Raw genomic sequence first — 8,389 nt, forward strand, 5'->3', positions numbered from 1 at the left:
AAAAAATTAAAAATAAAATTAAACGCCTGATATCCAGAACTTGCCATATGCCAGAAGTGATTTGGATTGCCGACCAGAAGGCATCAGAGTTCTCCACCATACCTAACCCTTCACAGCCCCAAACCAGATGTTTGGCCCTAACGTGTGAGGGAAAAGCAGTCCAGGAAAGAAGGAGTCAGCCAGATGGGCCACCCAGATGACGACCAAACCCAGGATCTCTGCCACAAAGCACAGGGGGCACCTTCCACATGACACGCCTTGAGATAACAAATCCCAGAGAAAAGGCCTGTCCCCATTAAAAAAAAAAACTACCTAGATGTATGTCAGAGTGATACAGCCCGCTATTATTAGAGGACAAAACCTCCCTCACCTCCCTAAAAACCCCAGGGACTCCTGACCCAAGACACTCGCCCAGACCCTCTCAGGATATTCTGACCACGTCTTGCTCACCTCCACTTCCACCCCTGCAACTCCTAACAAACCAAGGCCCATCAAGCATCAAGGCCTGAGATGGCCTCCCCCTAACCACCCTCGTCACCACTTGGGACATATCCAGCCCCACCCAAAACACAGAAAAACTCGGAGATGCAGGACTCAGAACGCTCCCCAGCCAAAAACCACACAGGGATGTGCGGACCTAGCCACGTCCCCATTCCAGCCTTGGGGATGTTGGTCCATTTGGCCCTGGCAGAACTCAACCTCACAGCCCAAATAAACCCCAGGACGCACAACTGGGGCCGCCCTTCCTATTCGAAAACCGGTTGACCCAGAATAATCCCGCCTGGTTCAAGACAGACGTTAGAATTCCAGGTCACTCTCACAAGACAGACTATAGAATTCCAGGTCACTCTCGTCCCCCCAGGGGAAAAAAGGTCCGCAGAGGTCCCGGCAAGCAGGGGCTCACCCCATCGCCCAATCCCAGGGAGCACCGCGAGCCGCGCCCCCTCCTCCAAAAACCAAGTATCTCCAACCCGCACTCCCCATTGGCCACACTCTACCCTGCGTCCTAACCTACACCCGGCCTTTCCCGAACCTCCTTTCCCCACGAGAGAGGGCATCCTGGGGCCAAGGAGCCGCAGAGGCCGCGCTCACCCGAGCCAGCGGGCCCGGGACCTCGGCCGTCGACCTACGCCAGAACTACAGTTCCCAACATCCTCGCAGGCTTCGGCTCCCATTGGCCGCCACGTAGCCGCTTCTGGGCCGTGCAACAGTTAATTTTCCAGGACATTGGCTACTGCAGTGACATCCTCTCCGTCTCTTCTTAAAATACCCGTGCTGGGCTGGGCGCAGTGGCTCACGCCTGTAATCCCAGCACTTTGGGAGGCCGAGACGGGGGGATCACGAGGTCAGGAGATCGAGACCATCCTGGCTAACACGGTGAAACCCCGTCTCTATTAAAAATACAAAAAAATAGCAGGGCGTGATGGCAGGCGCCTGTAGTCCCAGCTACTCGGGAGGCTGAGGCAGAATGGCGTGAACCTGGGAGGCGGAGCTTGCAGTGAGCCGAGATCGCGCCACTGCACTCCAGCCTGGGCGACAGAGCGAGACTCCGTCTCAAAAGAAAAAAAAAAAAAAACCATGCTGAAAACAGATTCTGGCTCCCGAGTGAAGTCTCTGTCCTCTAGGGCCATTCTGCCAAAAAAAAAAAAAAAAAAAAGACTACACCCCACAAGCCTCTGCGGCAGCTTCGGCAGGCGCTTTCGGAAGCTGGGGTTACCGAGGGAAGTCATTTCTCATTGGCGAATCTAGCCGGAGCAGTGCGCGAACTGTCAGGTGTGCACTGGGTACAGAGTTTCCTGCACTGGACCCACTGAATTCCCTGGGCTGAGGCTCCATAGCGTGCGAACTAGCTTATGTGAGCCCTATGTAGATTCGACTTCGTGCTGCCTGTGGGACACAGGCAGGGCAAAACCGCCTCCCAGCGTCTCAGTTGAACCCTTACCCTCAACACCAGTGCACTCCTGTGGGTGGCCTGTAGTCACCTTCCTCTTGTCGAAGTCCTCAGAGTTAGTGACAGACTCTCATCCAGTTTCTGGAGGAGGGAAGCCTCACTCAGGATGGAGTCTGGCTCTCTGGCCTCTTATCTAAGATCCCGATTCAGATCTGTGCTACTGGAGCCGGGCGTGGTGGCGTGCGCCTGTGATTCCTGTAACGCCGAGGGAGGCTGAAGCTGGAGATGGCTTGAGGCCAGGAGTTAAATATATATATTTTAAAAATAATAATATTTTTAAAACTGGGCTACGCTGATACCTTGTGCAACACGGCAATTGGGGCTTTGCAGATCAGACCTTCAGCTCATAGGAAGAGCGTTTAAATCTTAATGGCAAATACAAATTGAATTAAATTTTATTTGTTACTGAAAGGGAAATAAACCTGACCTCCTGCCCTTGGAGTATCTCCGTAAGAAATCTATGTGTAAATGCCGCTTTGATATGTACCTGACACTTGAAACGCTGAATAAGCACCGGCCAGCTTTACGAAATAGGAATGTTTCCCCCAAAGGTCTGGTGAGCCATCTCTTTGAAATGTAAACAGTGACGAAGATAGTGCCCTTATCTCCCTGTCACCTTGGGAGTTTAGCTTAGGTGCCTAGCTCCAAACTGGTAACCGCCCGTTTGTCATAGATAAAAGTTTTATTTTTTATTTTTGATAAAGGCAATTAAAAGATGGCTACTCCAATTACCAGGTGAATTTAGGATGAACTATGAAAAATTGTACAGCAAACAATGTCAAATCCTCTTACAAGGGGGCAAATTACCATTAATTTTGAGGACATGTTTGTAATAGATTGTATCTGCCCAACTAGATAAAAAGTAAGATCTCTTTCTGTCTGGCATCTGATTAGCAGATTGTATATGATGTGCTTCCCAGTCCAGTTCAATATTATTTGGTAATAAAACTTATCTTTATTTTCTACGTTTGTGTAGGGGATTTTCTGGGTTAGCAGGAGATTTTGTTTTTATTTTCTCCAACACCCCCTTCCATCCTCTTATTTTTTTTTACCTTCCCAATGTCCGCCTTCTGAGACTTCTCTGTTCTCCAGTACTCAGGAGATAGAGAACAAGGCCCCAAGGCCATTGTGAGCCAGAAGACAGACAAACAATTCTTGATATTCTGTCCTGGCTTTCACAGAAAGGACCAATTCCCTTCTCTTGTCTTGGAGGCTGCCATGTTAGTACTGGGCAGAATCTGTTACTGAAACAACAGGGGTTGGGTCTAGGTCCTGCTGCTTGCCAGTCAGAAAGCCAATCACTGAGACAACGAGTATTGCAAGGGAAGAAGGCTTTAATTGAGTGCTGCAGCCAAGATGATGGGAGATCAGTCTCACATCCATCTCCCTGACTGACCAAAATCAGGGGTTTGTGTAGCAGGGAAGAAACGTAACTGTGGGAAAACAGAACTTCGGGAGAAATAAGAAAGAGGATTTGGAACAGGAATCAGGTGATTGGTTAGGCAATCATGACTGATGAGGAGTGTGGGTTCTCATTGTCCAGATGCAATGATCTGGTAAGTTGGAGCTCCCTGATACTATCTGGGAGGCCTGATGGTTGGTTTTCCTGAGAAAGGAACGCAGGACAAATGTGACCTTCTCAAGTTTTAAGACTGGGGGAATCCATTTCTTTTCTTTTTCTTTTTCTTTCTTTTTTTTTTTTTTTTTTTTTTCTGAGACAGGGTCTTGCTCTGTCACCCAGGCTAGAGTGCGGCAGCATGATCACCACTCACTGTAGCCTCAACCTCCTGGGCTCAAGTGAGTCTTCCACCTCAGCCCCAAGTAGTTGGGACTACAGGCGCATGCCACCACACCTGGCAAATTTTTTTATTTTTTTGTAGAGATGGGGTTTCACCACATTGCCCGGGCTGATCTTAAATTCCTAGGCTCAAGTGATTCTCCCACCTCAGCTTCCCAAAGTGCTGGGATTACAGGCATGAGCCACCGCACCTGGCCTGGAAGGACCAATTTCTGTTTATTCAAAGAAACCGTAAACATCAGTTCTGTGGGACAATTGGGACAGTTTCAAATCCAGCCCCTGATCTGGAGCCCTCCCTCAGCATCCCTCTGTGCTCCATGTGACTGTTACTCATCACGTGAATAAAATCTATGGAACAGTTTAATTAAAAATACAAGGACAGAGGTGACATCAATGGGAAATCTCTGTCCCTTCTGTTTAATTTTGCTGTGGACCTAAAATTCCTCTAAAAATGAAGTCTATTCATAAAAGAGAAAAATTAGGAAAATTTTGCAATGTTTTACTTGCCCCTCACCCTGCTTTCCTCCCTGGCTCTTCAGCAGTCTCGAAGCCTACATTCACAGCATGGGATGCAATTATGACAGACCCACAGCTAACATCATACTCAGTGGTGAAAACTGAAAACTTTTCCCCTAAGGTCAGTGACAAGACAAGGATGCCCACTTTTGCCGCTTCTATTCAACATTGTACTGGAAGGTCTGTTTACAGCAATTAGACAAGGAAAAAAAAGCCATCCAAATGGGAAAGGAAGAAGTAAAACTATTTCTATTCACAGATGATGTGATCTTATATATAGTAAAGCCTACATTTCTATAACTAACAAGCAATTTGAAAATAAGAAAATAGTTCCATTTGCAATAGCATCAAAAATAACAACATATTTAGGAATAACTTTAACCAAGAAGGAACAAGATTTGTACGCTGAAAATTACAAATCATTGCTGAAAGAAATTGTATAAGCTCCAAATAAATGAAACTACATACTGTGTTCATGGGTTGAAAGACTTAATATTGTTAAAATGGCATTACTCCTCAAAGCAATCTACAGCTATCCCTGTCAAAATTCCAATGGCCTTTTTGCAGAAATGGAAAAGTTGATCCTAAAGTTCATAGGAAATTTTAAGGGACCCAGAATAGCCAAAACAATTTTGAAAAAAACGAGGTTGGAGGACTCACTCTTCTTAATTTTAAAACTTAACACAAAGCTTCAGCAATTAAAACAGTGTGGCACTGCCCTAAGCATAGACATACACCAATGGATAGGATTGAAAGTCCAGAAATGAAACCATAGAGAAATGGTTAATTGCTTTTCAATGAGGATGCCAAGACCATTTAATGGGGAAATAATAGCCTTTTCAATAAATGGTGCTGGAACAACTGGATAACCACAAGTAAAAGAATGAAGTTGGACCTCTACCTTCCACTATATACAAAAATTAACTCAAAGACGATAAAGATCTAAATATAAAAGCTAAAACTCTTAGAAGAAAGCATAGGGGTTAATTTTCATTACCTGGCATCTGAAAAGTTGTTTCTTAGATATGACACCAAAAGCAGAAGCAACAAATGGAAAAATAAATTGGGCCAGTCGCAGTGGCTCACCCCTGTAATCCCAGCACTTTAGGAGGCCAAGGCAGGAGGATCATTTGAGCTCAGGAGGTCAAGACCAGACTGGGCAACACAGACCCTTCTCTACCAAAAAAAAGAAAAATTCCCCAAAAAATAGCTGGGCATGGTGGCAGGCACTTGTAGTCCCAGCTACTTGGGAGGCTGAAATGGGAGGATAGCTTGAGTTTGGGAGTTCCAGGCTGCAGTGAGCCATGATTGTACCACTGCACTCTAGCCTGGATGACAAGAGTGAGACCCTGTCTCAAAAAAGAAATAGAAATTTATCAAAACTTAAAACTTTGTGCACCAAAGGACACTACTGGAAGAGTGACAAGGCAACCCATAAGAATGAAAGAAAATATTTGCAAATCGTATATCTGATAATGGTCTAGCATCCAGAATATATTAAGATGTCTATGACTCAATAACAAAAAGACTAACAACCCAATTTTTAAATGAGCAAATGACTTGAATAAAGGTTTCTTCAAAGAAGTAAATGCATACAAAACAGCCATCAAGAACACACCAAAAAAATGCTTAATGTCACTAGTCATTAGAGAAATGTAAACTAAAACCATAATAAAATGCCACTTCACGCCCACTAGAATGGTTATAATAAAAATACTTTTTTAATAGAAAATAACAACTGTTGGCAAAGATGTGGAGAGATTAGAACCCTTATACTGTACATTGCTGGTAAGAATTTAAAGTGTTCTATCTGTTGGGGAAATCCGTTTGGTGGTTCCTCAATAAGTTAAACATAGAATTAGCATTTGACCCAGCATTTCCACTCCAAGCTGTATGCCCCAAAGAATTGAAAACAGGTGTTCAAACAAAAACTTGTATAGCATGTTTACATCAGCACTATTCAGAATAGCTGAAAGGTGGAAACAATCCAAATGTTCATCAGTTGGTGAATGGATAAGCAAAATATGATAAATCCATACAATCAAATAGTATTCAGCCATAAAAAGGAATGAAGTATTGATACATGGTATAACATGGATGAACCTTGAAAGCATTATGCTAAGTGAAAGAAACCAGACACAAAAGACCATGTACTGTATCATTCCACTTAAATGAATTTATATGTCCAGAATAGGCAGATCCATGGAGACAGAAAGCAGATTAGTAGCAGGGTCTAGTGGGAAGGTGAAATGCAAAATGACCACTTAATAGGCACAGGATTCCCTTTTGGGGTGATGAAAATGTTCTGGAATTGCCATAATGGGATGTCTTAATTGAAGAATCACATAAAAGGAAAAAGAAATTTAAAAATAAGAAAATAAATACAAAGAAAAACAACAGCAACAAATGAAAATTTTCTGGAATTAGATAATGGTGATTGTTGGGCAATACTGTGAATGTACTAAACGCCTCTGTGCAACTTAAAATGGTTAAAATGGTTAAATGTGAAATTTCTTCTATTAGAATGAATTGAGATAAATATCACCTTTACATGAGCTAAAAGCCAAGGATACACACTTGCCTCAACTGCACTTTTCTTCTTCAAGTAAGACCAAATTAAATTTAGCTAGGGAGCATTTATGGAAATGAGCTTGAATCGCCTGTGTTCTCAAAAGAATCTTCAAAAGGATTCAAAAGTACTTAAGATGCTCAAAACTTCAAAGATCTTAGAATTTCTCTTATTGGGAGTTATAAGCAATTATAGTGAATCAAAGCAGTATTTGTGTAAATGAGCCCATAACCATACATGTTCTCAAAGAACCTTCTTGTTGCTAGTCAAATCAAAGTAAGATGAATCCAATCAGTATTTGTAAAAATAAGCAGTCTAAAGAAGCTCAATATTTTTTTATATATATATATATAAAATATCTTTTGAAAAGATTTTTTTAAAGACTAATACTGTGTGTTTAATGAATCAGAAGCCAAAGTGGGCCAGGCATGGTGGCTCACATCTGTAGTTCCAGCACTTTGGGAGGCCAAGGCAGGTAGATCACTTGAAGCCAGGAGTTCAAGACCAGCCTGGCTAATATGGCGAAACCCCATCTCTACTAAGAGTATTAATATAAAAAATTAGCCGAACTTGGTGGCATGCGCCTGTAGTCCCAGCTACTTGAGAGGCTGAGGCAGAAGAAATGCTTGAACCCAGGAGGCAGAGATTGCAGTGAGCCAAGTGAGCTGAGATTACCCCACTGCACTGCACTCCAGCCTGGGTGACAGAGCGAGACACTGTATCAAAAAAAAAAAAAAAAAAGAAGAAGAAGAAAAAGAAGAAGCCAAATCAGAAAAAGGAAGGAAAAAAAGACTAATACTGCAGTATTAGTAAACACAAGTTCAAACATTCTACTCAATTTATTGCTGATTAGAATACATTGATATTAATGTAAACTTTAAACAAACCAGGTGAGAAACACACTTTCATCTCACTTATTATTTGTCAGAGCTATTTATGATATTTGTGAAAAGGAGTTCTGAATCCCATATTTTTTTTCTTTTTTAGCCTCAATATATTACCACATTAAGAATCCCATATTGTTCTTAATAAATTTACAAATGTAGTCAAAAGCATTCAAAATATGTATTGTTATATGGAGAAGTTACAATGACTCAGCAGGATTTGTGAAATCAACTTAGAACTGTTCTCCAAAGAATCATAAAAAATATTCTAAAAGCATTCAAAAGTACTCCAACTCTAACTTCTTTTTTGAACTACTATTGCTAACTAGATAACTAGTGATAACTCGAGACACATGTATGTCCTGGAGCCTCTCTTTTACATACTCTAGTTATTCTAATTATGTCTAGTTACCTAGTTAGTCTGGGTTATCTTGTTATCTCTACTTGTCAATAGTTCTCACTAGTTGTATGAACAAGAAATAAGCTATAGTTAACAAAAATGTATGGTTGACATTCTTTGCTTAAGATTTGCCCTTATGGCCAGGCGCGGTGGCTCAAGCCTGTAATCCCGGCACTTTGGGAGGCCGAGACGGGCGGATCACAAGGTCAGGAGATCGAGACCATCCTGGCTAACACGGTGAAACCCCGTCTCTACTAAAAAAAATACAAAA

General features: G+C 42.4%; 1 protein-coding gene across 3 annotated transcripts in view; it reads right to left on the reverse strand.

The window, feature by feature from the left end:
* ZNF343 (zinc finger protein 343) overlaps nt 1-1,142 on the reverse strand; it is a 22,589-nt gene extending 21,447 nt beyond the window's left edge. The window contains exon 1 of one of the 3 annotated variants that reach the window (XM_011974557.1): nt 1,093-1,142. The gene's annotated coding sequence lies outside the window, so the exon portion shown is untranslated. Of the gene's footprint in view, nt 1-1,011 lie in introns of all 3 variants that reach the window. The other 2 variants (XM_011974562.1, XM_011974568.1) reach the window with 2 other exon arrangements.
* Between the last annotated feature and the right edge of the window lie 7,247 nt (nt 1,143-8,389).

This window comes from Mandrillus leucophaeus, unplaced genomic scaffold (assembly GCF_000951045.1).
Source record: "Mandrillus leucophaeus isolate KB7577 unplaced genomic scaffold, Mleu.le_1.0 Scaffold101, whole genome shotgun sequence".
NCBI lineage: Eukaryota > Metazoa > Chordata > Mammalia > Primates > Cercopithecidae > Mandrillus > Mandrillus leucophaeus.